Below are 18,158 nucleotides of genomic sequence, written 5' to 3' on the forward strand. Positions count from 1 at the left end.
AGCACAACACTTGACTGGCTGTGAGAGTAGAGTCTCAGTCACAAAGAATTGCCCTGCACTTCTTGTTTGCCAGCAGAGCTAGCTGTCATGCTATCAATGAATGAAAAGCTTATTTAGAATATAAAAAGCTTCGTTGTGGAACATCCGTGGTGCAGTTGATGCAACTGTGTAGTATACGTAACACTGAATTGTTAAGCCTAACAGCAAAAAGTGATGCATTAAAAAAAATATAAGCGGTTCTCATTCATTCATATATGCACACTCTGACATAGGCAGGCACTCACCCAATCTGCAATAAGACAATCTATGAATGGGGCGTTGCTCATGCGCATCTTCAACTTCTTTGGGTGCAAACAAAAAATTTGTACGTTTTGATTTTAGGATACCCAACAGACCGTATAATTGAAAAATCTTAATGAAATTCGGAAAATTTTTTGGTAAAATACAATATTCATGGCAATAGGGACCAATTTTCAAAATAAAGGGAGTCAAAGGATGGAGGATGCTCTAATCTTGTCTTGTTTTGCTATATGCTTTAACTAGCTGGATAGGGCCCGCTCCGCTGCGCCTTCATTCACTCTTTTTTTATTTTATCTGATCCCCATACTGGAAATAAGTCCTGTATTGGGGTATTGGTACTGCCCCTCAAATATTTATTTCGTCCCAATGTGGCAATCATATTGGTGCTCTACTTCCATTTGAATTTTATATTCCTATGGTCATTTGAACTTTATATTCCTACTATGGTCGGTAAATATGTCCGATGTGAGGGTATTTTTGGAGGAGAGCCGGACCCCCATATATCAGATTCGTACTCTAGTCTCAAAATCCTTTCATTTGAGGTGAGGCGAACCCCCATATATCAGATTAGTACTCTAGCCTCAAAAACCTTTCATTTGAGCCCCATATTGTCATTTTTTGTCTATATTTCCATTTGGCGGGGTTTGGAGGTGGGGCGTCCCCCCCCCCCCCCCCAGATTCCCACCTTCAATTAGGATACCAAATTTTTGTTTTGAGTTATTATAAACAAACCAAATTTCGCTTAAATCGCCCCACAATCTCCGAATCAGGCGTTTTTGTAAATAGGGTAAGGGGAGGGTCCGCTCATTTAAAGTTTGGATGTTAGATCTACTTCATTGTCTTGGTTGTGGTGGTGGATTGGAGTAGCCAAACACATTGCCCCAAAAGTGGATATCAAATTCATACTCTACTCCCAAAAACCAGGTTTGAGCTTAAGTGGTATATATGTCTGGTTTAGGGGAAGTATATTAGGTGAGGCTTCCCTGAAGCAAATGGCCATAAAACAAATATCAGATTTGAGCTCCTATTTGCCATAGTCCACATATATATCCAGTTTGAGGGGTATGTAGGGTGGGGCGGCCATACAGGCACGAAACCCTGAAAAAATTTCAGCATCGTGGTCTACTCTGAAATTCCTTTTATTTGAGCCCCAATTGTCATTGGTTTAGGGGAAGTTCATGGAGTGAGATGACCCCCAAGCACTTGGCCTTAAAATTTGATATCATATTCGTTTGCTACTATCAAATACCTATTATTTGAGCCCCTTTTTGCCATAGTAGACAAATATGGCCGGTTTGAAGGGAAATAATCAGGGAGTGGGGTGACAAAATGCAGTCTTGGCCCTGCTCCTTATGAAATATCTTTCCCACCACGAAATTTCGTGTCAGAGATTTTAGAATAAGCACAGAAGATCAAGGCGCTTTGAACGCTATTCTACGTTCGGCTTATTGGACAACTTTCAATTAAAGTAAGTAAAGTCCCATATTGCTATGGTCGGTAAGTAAGTCCTGTTTATGGGGTTTTTGGGGGTTAGGGGTGGAATGGACCCCCAGAGTCTTAATATCAAAAGTGAGTACCAATTTCATGATCTACTGCCAAATACTTTTCATTTGAGCCCCATGTTCCATATTCATTTGAGCCCCATGTTGCCATGGTCGGTAAATACATTTGTCCAATTTTGGGGATTTTTTTAGGGGTGGGGCGGTCCTCCAATACTTATTCCCAAAATTGTATACCTGATTCGTTTTCTACCCTCAAATACCTTTTATTTGAACCCCATACTGCCATGATTGGTCTACATATATATTTCATGGGTTTTGGGGTGGGGCGGTTCCCTTAGGCACCCGACTCAAAATATGGATACCAATTTTTTGGTTTAAGGTTTTTATAAGAGAACAAAAATTCGCTTAAATCGCACCACCCATCACCGACATTTGGCGTTTCTGACAATCAGGGTAAGGGGGAGGGTCCGCCCCCTTTATATATCAACAAATTAAGTACCCTTTTTTTCACCACGGGACCATTCTGCACCATATGTGCAAATTTCAAGAAAATCGGTTCTGCCGTTTTTCTGTCTATACGGAACATTTAAACAAACAAACCAACACAAGTTCATTTTTATACCCACCACCATAGGATGGGGGTGTACTAATCTAGTCATTCCGTTGTAACACAATGAAATAGTCACCTAAGATCCCATAAATATTGGTTGCCCAAAAAGTAATTGCGGATTTTTCACATAGTCGGCGTTGACAAATTTTTTCACAGCTTGTGACTCTGTAATTGCATTCTTTCTTCTGTCAGTTATCAGCTGTTACTTTTAGCTTGCTTTAGAAAAAAGTGTAAAAAAAGTATATTTGATTAAAGTTCGTACTAAGTCTTATTAAAAATGCATTTACTTTCTTTTAAAAAATCCGCAATTACTTTTTGGGCAACCCATAGATGGATTCTTGTTCATCATGACGTTCTGAGTCGATCTTGCCATGTCCATCCGTCTGTTGAAATCACGATAGCGGTCGAACGCGTAAAGCCGCTTAAAATTTGGCACAGATACATAATATTGACGAAGGTCATTAGGGATTGCCAATGAGCCATATCGGTTCAGATTAAGATATAGCTCCCTTATAAACCGATCTTCCAATTGGACTTCTTGAGCCCCTGGAAACCGCCATTTTTGTCCGATTTGGGCAAAATGTTACATGTAGTGTTCTGTTATGACTTCCAATAGCTGTGCTAAGTACGGTCCAAATTGGTCTTTAACCTGATATAACTCCCATATAAACGGATCTCCCGATTTGACTTCATGAGCTCTTACATGCCGCAATTTTTGTCCGATTTAGCTGATACTTTGCAGAAAGTATGCTGTTATGACTTCCAACAACTATGCCAAGTACTGTCCAAGTCGGTCTATAACCTGATATAGCTCCCATATAAACCGATCTCCCGATTTGACTTCTTGAGCCCTTACAGGCCTCTGTGAAAGAATTGAGGACCACTTCAATTGGCTGTTGTTCTTAAATTGAATTTTATTTAAACAAAATATTTCTAAGCTAGCTTAAGCCTAGGCAGCATGTTCCCATGCTGTTGGGTTGCTCACCTGTGTGAATATGCAACGTATGTATATTCACACGGCAACGCGGATGGGTGTCCATATGCGCGAATCAGATTACCTAAGCCAGACAATGATCATGACCAAGGCCAGACAATTGTCTCACACATATACACACTACATCTCCCTTTTCACAAAAAAATGATTACTTGCTAATCATTTTTTAATATGTACAAAATTACTTAATAGATAATTATTTCTTATGGAAAATATAAACGTTTTTAATAAAATCTTAAAGTTAAAAAAAACATTAATTATTAATTCTACAATTTAATTAAATGTTATGTGTTAGTTAGATTAATTTTCTTAAAATGACAGGATATACATTTAACAAAATTACAAAAAAAAAAATTAATAATAAATGCTAAAATGAACTTAATTAAGGTACACGAATTTGAATATATTTAAAAAGAAATACCAAAAAAAAAACTATGAAAATAAATTGGTGAACAGGCCTGTCTCTAATCTATTTTCTAAATATTTTTAATCTATCGCTATGAACAGTAATAGTCTTTTTGCCCTTTATAACGTAATTACCATTTTTCATCACGTCAATTATGTTATAAGGGCCTAAATATTTACTATCTAATTTGTGACCAGTTTCATTACGAAGAAGCACAGTATCACCTATATTGAAAATTGGTTCGATTTTTCCTTTATCATGCCTTTCTTTACGCTCTATTTTTGCCGTTTCCAGCAATTGCCTTGCCCTTTTATACGCCATTTCCATCCTGTATCTTACTTCCTTGGAGTAATCCTCAGGATTATACAATGGTTGAATATCCTTAATTTGATTAAATACCTGAAACATGTTCGGAACCCTGCCGAATAACAGTTCATAAGGGCAATATCCGTGAGAAACTGAAGGTGTCGTATTGTAACAATACGTGAAGTACCTTAACCACACATCCCAATCGTCCTTGTCAATGGATATGTAAGACCTTACATATTCGTTGAAAGTCCGATGGCTCCTCTCTACTGTCCCAAGAGTTTGATGATGGTAGGCTGTGGAAGTAATGTTTTTCACTTTCAAATATTTGCACAAGTGTTCAATCAAACTGTTTTTATATTCAGTACCCATGTCAGTAACTATAGTTCTCATAGGCCCATAAGTCAATATATGAGACTCAAAGATTGCTTTAGCTACTGTTTTGGAATTTTTGTCCGGTATTGGCAAAGCAACTAAGTATTTTGTGAAATCACAAATAAGTGTTACTGCATACTCATTGCCTGTTTCGGATTTCGGGAAGGGTCCAATGGTGTCAATCAACACAATATCAAAGGGCTGTGCTGGCGTATGTGTCAATGTCATCGGAGTTTTGGTATGTCGGGTTACCTTTGAGAGTTGACATTTCTTGCATGCCTTAACATATCTGGTAATATCCCGAACCATACCTTTCCAATAATAGTGTCTTTTAATCTTCCCGTAAGTACGTGTAATACCAGCATGACCTCCTTCAGCGGCATCATCATGGTATCTTGTCAAAATAGTCTTTTTTTCTTTCTCATTATTTCCGTTTATAATGGTCACCATAGGTAGTAGCGCTACTTTTACCCTATTTAATATCTTCTTGCCCGTTTTCTTGAATAAATCAAGTGGAACAAATTTAAATATTTGTTCGCTTGGTGCCATCTGAAGTTGGGATATTTTCAGTGAGCCAGCTTCTCTATTAAGCCTGTGGAAAAATTGATCTAAATCAAAATTTCCATTAGCACACAAATCCACAACATGAATTCGTTTTAAAATCACTTTGCCATGTTTTAAGCAACACTGGTTTAAAGATAACTTTAATTTTACGAATTTTTTAACATCATTAAAATTAATGCTGTATAATTCTTTATTGCTAATAAGTTAACATTTGTAAATTTCTATACCTTTTATAACGTTACATGAAAATAAAGAACAATTGAATTGAATTGAATTGAAAAAATTAATGACGTCATAAACGTTGGGCTCTTCGATTGAAATATTTCCACGAGTATCGTCATAAACGTGGTTTGGACTATTTCGACGAGTTTCAGATCTTGTCACGACTTTATATACTCCAACTGTCTGTTCATATTGCTCTTTTAGCTCATTAAGAGTGATGCGGGAAAGAGCATCCGCTACAACATTTTGTTTTCCCTTGAGAAATTCCACGGTAAAATCATATTCCTCCAAATCCAATCTTATTCTCGTCAACTTGGAACTTGGATTTTTGAGCGAAAATAAATATGATAAGGGCTTGTGATCCGTTTTCACTAAAAAATGTGTTCCGTAAATGTACGGCCGGAAATATTGTATTGCCCAATGAATTGCAATTAACTCTTGTTCGGTTGTTGATTTATTACTTTCGCCGTTTGTAAACGTTTTGGATGCAAATGCAACAGGAAGCTCTTTTCCATTATACTCTTGGCTGAGCACAGCTCCACATGCATATTTGCTTGCATCCGTTGTAATACAAAATTGCTTTTCAAAATTCGGGTACTGCAGAAGTGTAGGTTTCAACAATTGTTTCTTGAGGTACTCGAATGCCTCATTGCATTGTAATGTCCATTCAAATTTTACATTTTTCTTGCAAAGTCGAGTTATATGCCGAGAATAGAATGAAAAATTTCTGACAAACCTTCGATAATAATTGCAAAAAGCAATAAATCTTCTAGCACTATCGCTATCGGTTGGAACAGGATACTTTTCAATTATGTCGTATTTGCTCTTATCAGGTAGAATACCATTATCCGTACATAAATGACCAAGAAAATTAACTTCACATCGAAAAAATGAACACTTGTCAGGATGAAGCTTGAGGTTATATTTACGGCATTGTTCGAAAACATTCTTTAAATTCTTTAACATATGATTCGAACTACATCCGATAACAATCAAGTCATCCATGTAGACAAAAGCTTTTGTGGGTTCTAGTCCCGAAAACGCAAGTGTCATCATACGCTGGAAGGAATTCGGAGCAATTTTTAATCCATATGGTAATCGAGTGAACCTATACGAACCATTGTCCGTGGAGAATGATGTTATGTCTCGTGATTTTTTCTCCAGTTCTATCTGATGAAAGCCAGACATCAAATCTAAACATGAAAAATATTTAGCTCGACCGAGTTGATCCAAAATATCTTCGATTCTCGGGAGGGGAAATTTGTCTGCTATTACCTTTTTATTAATTTGGCGATAATCAACAACTAAACGCCAACGCTTTTGTTCAGAATTTGGAAGCGCCTTTTTCGGAACAAGAAGTAGTGGGCTATTAAATTCTGATACGGACGGTTCAACTATACCATCAGACACAAGTTTATTTACTTGTTCGTTTATTTCTGCTCTATGTGTATGTGGAATCCTATAGTTTTTTATATATACCGGGTCAGAGTCCTTGAGTTTTATCTTTTGTTTATAAAAATTATTAGCTGTGATTGGTTCTGTTTCTAAACCAAAAACATCCGTGTAATCAGAACACAATTTGTGAAGTTGATCCTTAAACTCTTTGGGACAATTCTTTTCCAACCTTGAAAGAATTTCCTCTTTTCTGTCATTTTGTAGATATTTTTGTTCAATCAAGTCATAATTTTTCAAACTCTCAGTCGCAATACTCTTGGTGTTTAGTATAACATTTTGTGAAGTTGTATTCAAAATTCGAACAAATGTGTTTTTAGCATTTACTATAGAGCTAGCGACTAAAACACCAGGTTGAAGTTCCTGATTCATCACTAAAAACTCTTTTTCGTTTGTTGTTATATGTACTTTTCTAATTACTTCAGAACGAGCAGGTAACAAAATGTTATGGTTAACGTCAGAAAATATAATAGGGACTTGAATATTACAATGAAAGTTGTTAGGTCTTAGAATCAACCAATCATGGTGCTCATTGAAATCCAAAATACAGTTGTATTTCTTAATGAAATCCATGCCAAGAATACCATCACAAGGTATACGGAAATTCCTACCCACCACCTGAAAATCATGGGGTATTAAGAATTTGTCAATTTGGAGATCCAAATCAATTGATCCAAATGACTTGGTTGTTCCTTCACCTATACCACTTATTATTGTGGTATTAGACTTGATTAATTGACTATATTCTTTATTAAATTGCTTTAATAAAGATATGTCCGCTCCTGTATCTACTAATAATGTGAGAATGTTATTAGAAAAATTGTTTTTTTGCCTTCACAAATATGCTCTGACTTAGATTTATATGATGTATAGTTGGATTTTGGACTATTGTTCTCCCAAGGGAAGATTCAGGTTTCCCGAATCATTATTTTCTTCGGTAAGGATACGCACGTTGCGGTTCCTATTACCTTTATTGTTTCGACTGTCGAAATTGTGGTTATTGGAGCCACGTCCTCGATTGTTTCTATAGTAACGACCTCGTCCTCTATAGTGGCCATTACCCCGTCCACGACTATTTCCGCGTCCATACCAATTCGAATTGTAGTATCTTACATCAAAGGTGGACATGCCCTCGGTGCAAGATGATACAAATTTCGACACCGCATCATTCATTGTGCTAAAGTTCCCAGACTCCATTATAAGCCGAACTCAGATTACCTAAACCAGACAATGATCATGACCAAGGCCAGACAATTGTCTCACACATATACACACTACACCTCAATATTTGTCCGATTTTCCTGAAATGTTGCACGTAGTGTTCCGTTAAGACTTGCAACAACTGTGCTAAATACGGTCCGAATCAGTCTATAAACTGATATTGCTCTAATGTAAACCATTCACTCGATCATCCTTGTTCGGTTCCTAGAAGCTTTAATTTTTGCTAGTTTGACAGAAGTTTGGTATGTAGCGTAAAATTAGCAGAATCCTTGGTGGGTTCTTAAGATTCTACCCGGCCGAACTTAGTACGCTTTTACTTGTTATAAATATGACTATGTGGCCCGGTGTGCTTCGATACACTATAAAATGGCTGTATGAAAATTTATTTTTCTGTATAAAAATTTATTTTTTTTAAGCTTGTGATCAAGACATTCAGGGCTGTGGGTCTCGTTCAGATCCACAAATTTTTTTTTTAATTGGTTATTTCCTTTCAAAATCATATTTCAAGGCTATCACTTGGGATAGCACATTTTTTAACATCCACTGGTCCTTCCTGTGCCTATTCGAAGTTGAGGGCAAACAGTTTACTCTACTACCAAAGACCTTTTATAGCTGTCCTATTCTATCCTAATCGGCCTTCATATATTATTTTCAATTCCTTTTTGTTTTGGCTAGGATGGGGCAGGGGATTACCCTCTGACACGTCCTTTCATTTGAGAACAGTATAGTCTAAGTCGTCCTACATGACAGTTTGATGTTATTTATTTTGGGAGGAGAGGGACGGTCCCCCGACGCTAAAACCCAAAATACCATTTATATGAGTCTTTTAATGGTCGGGATCTACATGTCCTGCTGTACGGCAGGACATGACCCAGATACTTGAATCCTTATATCAACATTTTGCTATTACAGCAGTAGTTCTTCAATTTCAGAGCAGCATGCTGACTGCTGAAAAGTCTGTTGTTAGCTGAAAATGACTGTTGCTAAATTAAGAAGGTTGTTGTTTAAAATTAGCGCTGAATGTAAACTTTCAATAAACTTCCAACAACATTTCTAAAAAAATGCCATTAAAAATAATATAAACACTTATTTTTTATTAGATTTTTATACTTAAAACAGCAGGTTTTGTTTGCTGATTTAGCTGACCAAAATGTGTGCAAATACAGCTACCCTTTGTGTACACATACAGCAGTAATGTGTACTTTCCCATTTTCAGCAGACTAAAACTGCTGTTTTAGCAAACATTTTTGCTGTTTTGAATGACAAATTTAGTTGAGTTAGATTTTAGTGGGTGGACCGGTCGCAGATTCTGTACCAAATGTGTATACCAGATTCATAGTAAACTCCCAAAGATCTTTAATTGGACACACATTTTGTGACGTTGGGCATGAATGTCCACATTCATGCCCATTTTGGGCGTTTTTAAGGTTAGAAAGGCATCGTATTCCAGCCTCAAATTCCGCTCAAATTTGTTGACTACCCTGTTAATTTCCACATTCAGCTCGCTGATTCTGCCGTTAGTAAGGTCCGTGCAAAGAACCGCATCAGTTCGACTGCCTGTGCCGAGTAATTAGGCCGCACTTGGGATATTCGACCAGCTGGTATAAAGCGAACGGCAGATGTGTTAATGATGTATCAGAATTTCCTCTCGACAATTTTCAGATTTCAGTGGGTGTGTCAGTTCACTCTCTGAAGCCGATCCAATTGGCCTTCTTTTGATTGAGTCGGCGCTCAGAAGTTATGAGCGCCGGTTATGGGTGGTCGGTCGATGGTAAGAATTATGGTGAGGTAGTCTGATCCCAATGAAATGACGGCTTGCCAGGTTACGTCACTCGGAGTTCAGGGGATGCAATGAAAATGCCTGGCGAGCTGCTGCACCTCCTCGTAATCCTAGTGGGGGTATCCTCATTCACCGTGCAAAACGTGGAGCTTTCGATTTGCTCTGTCAAAGCTATGGTCGTTACCTAGCGAAGAATGCCATGAAACGTGAAGCGCCTTAAGGTCCCCTAGAACCAGACGATTATGGCCAGACAGTAGCCCACTTATGATGGGCTTGTAAGCTTGGCCGTTTACAGGTTCACAACTACCAACCGTCGGTATCTACACATTAAGCGATCCTTATGTAGCACATTGTCGTTGCAACCAATATGTTCTTCCGACTCATAAAATCCACTATTTCGTCGATATTGCCTCGCAGACCATTGTAATTCAGTTGCAAGAAAAATACACTATTTCGTCGATATTGCCTCGCAGACCATTGTAATTCAGTTGCAAGAAAAATACACTTCCTGGAACTGGTCTGACAATGTTGGAGCTGGAATGTTGCTGTTTGGTATATTGCTGCGCGGAAGAGGTCGGTGGTGTCACATAGTCCGGAGACAAAGACGCAGAAGGCAACAAAAACGACGCTTATGATCCACTGCTGTCTATGTTCGCACAGCACCTTGCATAAGGCCAGAGCGAGATCGGAAATGTACCCACTCCATGCACCGGTTATATCCATCGACACTGACCGATGATGGAGGCGGTTCTGACAAACCGAACAGAATCAAGGTTCGGGGTTTTTTCAATCCCGGCACTGACCAAAAGTTTGCGGGCGTGTTCGTCCGAAAAACGGACACGTACACTGAGGCGGAAGCCCTTGTCAATCCCTGAAGGATTCCATCGTGTCAATCCGGTACGTACAACCCACTGCCATGGGATTGATACTGTTGTCGGATTAATAATGTTATAGGCTTGAAAGTTGCCCACACTCGTATACTTCTAATTGAAGTATACGGTTCATATTTAAATATAGTTTCGATATAAACCGATCTTCAAATTGTACTTATGCAGCCCCTAGAAGTATCAAAATTTGTTTGATTTTTATTTTATTTGACATATTACAAAATAGAAAACACCAACTTAAAAATTTAAAAAATAATTTAAAATAAAAATCCAACATGTTTTTTTTTTTGGTTTTTTGTTGTTTTTCTTATTTTTTTATTTTTGCTAAATTTTGACATTTTTGAAATACCCCTCATTTAATGCAACTTGTATAAGCATTTATTAATTCCCATGCAAATGTTGCCACACCCATAAATACAGTAAACAATGGATAAGGCGTTACTTAAGCGCATCTTCGAATTTGTCTATTTTTATATAATTGTTAAAATGTTTAATCGACAATCGCTTGCTAAATTGTTTCTTCTATTTAACAGGAGTGTCCAATGTGAAGAGGCATTTGTCTTTCAAACAAATTCCCAATCATGTGATTAACTAATAATGCCATAAATGTCAAAATCACTTAAAAAATCTTTAAAATCTATGGTCAGCTATCAAAAGAAAATAAGGAAAATGCGTAAAGTTAAACTGAAATTGTAATACCAACCGCCACGTACACATTTCCAAGCCCATTAAATTAAAAACAAATAAAAACGTGCTAAGTTCGGCCGGGCCGAATCTTATATACCCTCCACCATGGATCGCATTTGTCGAGTTCTTTTCCCGGCATCTCTTCTAAGGCAAAAAAAAGGATATAAGAAAAGATTTGCTCTGCGATTAGAGTGATATTAAGATATGGTCCGGTTTGGACCACAATTAAATTATATTTATGTTGGAGACCTGTGTAAAATGTCAGCCAATTCGAATAAGAATTGCGCTCTTTGTGGGCTCAAGAAGTAAAATAGAGAGATCGATTTATATGGGAGCTGTATCGGGCTATAGACCGATTCAGACCATAATAAACACGTATGTTAATGGTCATGAGAGAATCCGTCGTACAAAATTTCAGGCAAATCGGATAATAATTGCGACCTCTGGAGGCTCAAGAAGTCAAGATCCCAGATCGGTTTATATGACAGCTATATCAGGTTATGAACCGATTTGAACCATACTTGGCACAGTTGTTGGATATAATAACGAAACACGTCGTGCAAAATTTCATTCCAATCGGATAAGAATTGCGCACTCTAGAGGCTCAATAAGTCAAGACCCCAGATCGGTTTATATGACAGCTTTATCAGGTTATGAACCGATTTGAACCATATTTGGCACAGTTGTTGGATATCATAACAAAACACGTCGTGCAAAATTTCATTCCAATCGGATAAGAATTGCACACTCTAGAGGCTCAAGAAGTCTAGACTCAAGATCGGTTTATATGACTGCTATATAAGGTTATGGACCGATTTGAAACATACTTGGCACAGTTGTTGGATATCATAACAAGACACGTCGTGCAAAATTTCATTCCAATCGGATAAGAATTGCGCACTCTAGAGGCTCAAGAAGTCAAGACCCAAATCGGTTTATATGGCAGCTATATCAGGCAATGGACCGATTTGTACCATACTTGGCACAGTTGTTGGATATAATAACGAAACACGTCGTGCAAAATTTCATTCCAATTGGATAAGAATTGCGCACTCTAGAGGCTCAAGAAGTCAAGACCCAAGATCGGTTTATATGGCAGCTATATCAAAACATGGACCGATATGGCCCATTTACAATACCAACCGACCTACACTAATAGGAAGTATTTGTACAAAATTTCAAGCGGCTAGCTTTACTTCTTCGGAAGTTAGCGTGATTTCGACAGACAGACGGACGGACGGACGGACATGGCTAGATCGACATAAACGACGATCAAGAATATATATACTTTATGGGTTCTACGAATATTTCGAGTAGTTACAATCAGAATGACGAAAGTAGTATACCCCTCATCTTATGGTGGAGGGTATAACAAGCAAAAGCGATTTGTCTGAAATTTTGCAAGATAACATCTGTTTAGAGTCTCTACAACTACTACAAGTATGGTCAAAATGGGTTTATAAGCTGATAAAGCTCCCATTTAAAACCGTTCTCCCGATGCAACAACTTTAGCCTCTACAGGGTGCAATTATTATCCGATTTGGTCGAATTTTTGTACAATGACATCTGCTGAATCTTCAGTGCTTAGATACGGAAGAAGAAAAACATTTAGACTACTCTTTGCAAGAATACAGGGTCTGTGCCTCCCACTCCCCGTACCCTTGAGTAGTTTAAACCCTGGAATTCTTACTCCTGGATAAGAATAACGTCAAGTCCTCTTGTCATCAGAAGGACCTTTAGTGCCGCCAAAGCGGTCTTACAATGGTGGAGATTTATCTGAAGAAACTGGACCATTGTCAGAGTTACAGATTAATTTTGCAGAGCGATATACCAAACCGTCCACTGCCCTCAACGGTTCAAACAAGTTTAAACGGTTTTATAATTGTCGTAATTTATCTGAAATTGGACCATAGTCACGGATCAGATATTTCACCTCGTCATCTGCAACAGCCAGGATTCTTGGGAGAAACCTCTCTTTTTCAGGATATTGAATACCTGCGACGCAGATGATTTCCCCTTAGGTGCTTTCCCAACAGCTGCAATCAAAGTATCTTCTAAGTTTCCTCTTTTACCGCTAGCGCACACTTTAAGTCCAATCCAATCGTATATCTCATTCCAACAGGTCTTGTTTGGTGCCGTCTCAAAACTTTCTCTTGTTCTTTTGAACGTGGTATAGTATTAACATTTCGTCAGATTTAGGTTAGGTTGAAAAGAGGGTTGCAGATATTAATCCGCCCCATGCCACTATGGACATGAACTTAAACCAGTAATCGTCTTGTTGTGCACTCTGAATACAAAAAATTTTCTTGAAAAAGAAAATCCAAGGAATTCCGTGCTACTAACAAAACCCTTAATTTTCCATGCCACTCCCCTAAGTTGGTTTATGTCTGGTATAGTGTCCCCTAAGAGCCGGTATCTGTGGGACGCGAAAGCCGGGCAATGACATAGGAAATGCTCCAACGTCTCATCATCTTCCCCGCAAGCCCCACACATGCTATCACTTGCAGCACAGATTTTACGTAAGTGAGCTCGTAGTCCTATGTGTCCCGTCATGATACCAAAAGCTATACTGACCTTCTTCTTACTTCCTTTCAGTTAGAGCCTCGCCTTCGCACGATCTGGATCCCCCCATAGGATTTTCGGCGTTCCACCGACCGTTTCGCTGTTCCACAGTGTTGCATGCTCACTCGGACTGCGTCGACCCGAAAGGCTTCGCGTTAACCAAGTTTATTGATCGCAGTTCTCTGGCCTTCACCGCCAAATCATCCGCCCTTCCATTCCCCCTTACACCGTTATGGTCCGGCACCCAAACGATGTGGATTTTGCCATCCTCATAGAAGGCGTTAATCTCCTTCTTACACTGCAAGAGTGTTCGTGATCTTACCGTCATGGTTGTTATTGCCCTTATGGCAATTTTACTGTCGGTAAACATGTTCAGACTCGACATCCTCGCGTTAGCACAACACCAATTCACGCATTCCGTGATCGGCCTGATCTCCGCCTGCACGACCGTATTATGGTCAGGCAGTCTAAAACAGATCTCAATCCCTGGAATCTCAATGTAAACCACCACGCTCACTCTGTTCTCTAGCTTTTATCCATACGTGTAACATGATCTACCAGATGGCAGTACTAGGGTTCCGTCAAATGCCGTGTCAATTCCATATCCCCACCTATGTACCGGTGTCATTTAACCGCGAGAGCCGGGCAATGAATGCTCCAAGGTCTCATCATCTTCCCGCGTGCCCTACACATGCTATCACTTGCCGTACCGATTTTACATAAGTGAGGTCGTAATGCTATGTGTCCCGTAATGATACCGATAGTTATACTGACCTCTTTATTACTTCCTTTCAGTTAGAGCCTCGCCTTCGCACGATCTGGATCCCCCCCATAGGATTTTTGCCGTCCTACCGACCGTTTCGCTGTTCCACAATGTTGCATGCGCATTCGTCGCCCACTCTCGTAACTCGGTTTGCATCGACCCGAAAGCCTTCGGATTAACCAACTTTATTGACGGCAGTCCTCCGGCCTTCACCGCCAAATCATCCGCCCTTCCATTTCCCCTTACACCGTTATGGTCCGGCACCCAAACGATGCGGATTTTGACATCCTCAGAGAAGGCGCTAATATCCATCCTACATTCCAACACTGTTCATAATCTTACCATCCTGATTGTTATAGCCCTTATAGCAATTTTACTGTGCGTAAAGATGTTCACACTCGACGTCCTCGCGTTAGCACCCCACCACTTCACCCCTTCCGTGATCGCACGGATCTCTGCCTGTAGGACCGTATTATGGTCAGGCAGTCTAAAACAGATCTCAGTCTCTGGGTATTCAACATGGACCTCCAGACCCACTCTGTCCTCGAGCTTTGATCCATCCGTGTAACATGACCTTCCAGATGGCAATACTAGGGTTCGGTCAATCCAAGACTGTGCCGCAATGCCTCACACTCGACCTCAAGTGTCGTCTCAGGTATCCGATTGGAAACCTCTTCCCCTCCTTCCAGGTTTCCTATCGTCGCCTCGATTATACCGCGATGGTATGAGCTGCTCCCATCCTCAATCCATTCTCCCATCGCCTTAAGCCTCATAGCCGCAGTGGCTGCCTCACATTTAATCTGTTGTCAATGGGTCCGATATCTAGAATAGTCTCCAGTGCCCACTAGGCGTGGTCCGCTCCGCCTATGCCAAGACAACATGTTCTCTGAACTTGTTGTATAGTCCTTATGTTGCACTTTTTCTCCATAGCAGTCCACCAAACTACTGAGGCCTAAGTAAGTATTGGCCTAATCACGTTCCTGTAGAGCCAGTGGACTATCCTCGAATTTAGGCCGCATTTTGAGCCTACGGCCCGTCTACATAGTGCCCTACATCTGTGAGCCTTCTCAGTATGCTCCTGAATTTGACACTTCCAATTCAGTTTTCTATCCAAAATCTCCTTGTCCCTCTGACCTTGTCAGATATTGAAATCGTTTTATTGAGGAATCGTGGTGCCTTAAATTAGTTTACCTTCGTCTTCCTCGTGAACTGGCACATTTCAGTTTTCTTTGGGCTAAAATTGAGACTTCTGAATTTAGCCCAGTCATATGCCGTATGCAAGAACCTTTCTGCCCTTCTGCACAGCTGATTCGGATCTTTACCCCTTAGAAGCATTATAACATCATCTGCGTAAATCAAATCGTCTGCGGGCTCAAGGGCTCAAATCCCTCCTCAGTCAGCATCCGTAATAGGTCATTTATGGTGACCACCCATAGGAGTGGCGATGAATCGCCCCCCTGTGGCTTGCTTTGTGTCACTTTCTCACTTATATTTACGTCTTGGGACCCAAAACTTCTCCACCTGTTCCTTAGCATATGGTTTATCCAACCTCTAAGGACCGGATCCACCCGGTACTGGTCTAAGGTTTGGATCATTGTGTCGGTACGCACATTATTAAAAGCCCCATCGATGTCAATGCATACCACCAGGGTATACGTTTTGGCATCGAAGGATTCTTCTTTTTTATGCACTACCCTGTGTAGGGTATCACCGACCTTCCCTTGACATAGGCATGGTGTTTGTTTTTGAGCAGTTCGCTGGATGTCCTACTCTTTATCATGGTGTCCACAATACGTTCCATGGTTTTGAGTAGGAAGGATGTAAGGCTTATAGGTCTGTAGGCCTTTGGTGTCGCATAACTTGCCTAGCCGGGCTTGGGTATAAATACCACCTTTGCCACCTGCCAGGCTTTCGGAGTATATGCAAGTCCTAGGAACGCTGTGAAAATATTGGCCAGATGAGGTGCCAGATAGTCTGCCTCTTTCTGTAGAAATGCCGGAAATATTCCTTCAGGTCCGGGTGACTTATATGGTTTGAAGCTCTCCAAGGATTCTTTCACCATAAATTCCGTAACTATAAACCTTCGATCAACGTCATTATTCCTAGATTCCGATGTCTCCGTCCTGTTGTATGCTGTGGAAAATGGGTTTTCATCAAAAACTTCAACATGTCCTCCGTTGTCTCTGCTCTCACTCCCATGTCGTCTACCAAAGTTTCAGCTTGGACATGGGATTTTGAGAGAAACTTTTTATACCCTCCACCATAAGATAGGGGGTATACTAATTTCGTCATTCTGTTTGTAACTACTCGAAATATTCGTCTGAGACCCCATAAAGTATATATATTCTTGATCGTCGCGACATTTTATGTCGATCTAGCCATGTCCGTCCGTCTGTCCGTCCGTCTGTCTGTCGAAAGCACGCTAACTTCCGAAGGAGTAAAGCTAGCCGCTTGAAATTTTGCACAAATACTTCTTATTAGTGTAGGTCGGTTGGTATTGTAAATGGGCCATATCGGTCCATATTTTGATATAGCTGCCATATAAACCGATCTTGGGTCTTGACTTCTTGAGCCTCTAGAATGCGCAATTCTTATCCGATTGGAATGAAATTTTGCACGACGTGTTTTGTTATGATATCCAATTACATTGCCAAGTATAGTTCAAATCGGTCCATGTTTTGATATAGCTGCCGATCTTGGGTCTTGACTTCTTGAGCCTCTAGAGTGCGCAATTCTTATCCGATTAGAATGAAATTTTGCACGACGTGTTTTGTTATGATATTCAACAACTGTGCCAAGTATAGTTCAAATCGGTCCATAACCTGATATAGCTGCGATATAAACCGATCTTGGGTCTTGAGTTCTTGAGTCTCTAGAGTGCGCAATTCTTATCCGATTGAAATGAAATTTTGCACGACGTGTTTTGTTATGATATCCAACAACTGTGCCAAGTATAGTTCAAATCGGTTCATAACCTGATATAGCTGCCATATCAACCGATCTTGGGTCTTGACTTCTTGAGCCTCTAGAGTGCGCAATTCTTATCCGATTGGAATGAAATTTTGCACGACCTGTTTTCTTATGATATCCAATAAATGTGCCAAGTATGGTTCAAATCGGTCCATAACCTGATATAGCTGCCATATCAACCGATCTTGGGTCTTGACTTCTTGAGCCTCTAGAGTGCGCAATTCTTATCCGATTGGAATGAAATTTTGCACGACGTATTTTCCTCTTACTTTCATCAACTGTGTCAAATAAGGTTCAAATCGGTTTAAAACCTGATATAGCTGTCATATAAACCGATCTGGGATCTTGACTTCTTGAGCCTCTAGAGGTCGCAATTATTATCCGATTTGCCTGAGATTTTGTACGACGGATCCTCTCATGACCATCAACATACGTGTTTATTATGATCTGAATCGGTCTATAGCCCAATACAGCTCCCATATAAATCGATCTCTCTATTTTACTTCTTGAGCCCCCAAAGGGCGCAATTCTTATTCGAATTGGCTGACATTTTACAC

The 18,158-nt window shown here is 39.8% G+C and overlaps 1 long non-coding RNA gene across 1 annotated transcript in view; it reads left to right on the plus strand.

Moving 5' to 3' along the window:
* Nucleotides 1-18,158, plus strand: part of LOC131997594 (uncharacterized) — a 348,184-nt gene that overhangs the window by 128,035 nt on the left and 201,991 nt on the right. The gene's annotated exons all lie outside the window — the stretch shown is intronic.

Source organism: Stomoxys calcitrans, chromosome 5 (assembly GCF_963082655.1).
Source record: "Stomoxys calcitrans chromosome 5, idStoCalc2.1, whole genome shotgun sequence".
In the NCBI taxonomy this organism is placed as follows: domain Eukaryota; kingdom Metazoa; phylum Arthropoda; class Insecta; order Diptera; family Muscidae; genus Stomoxys; species Stomoxys calcitrans.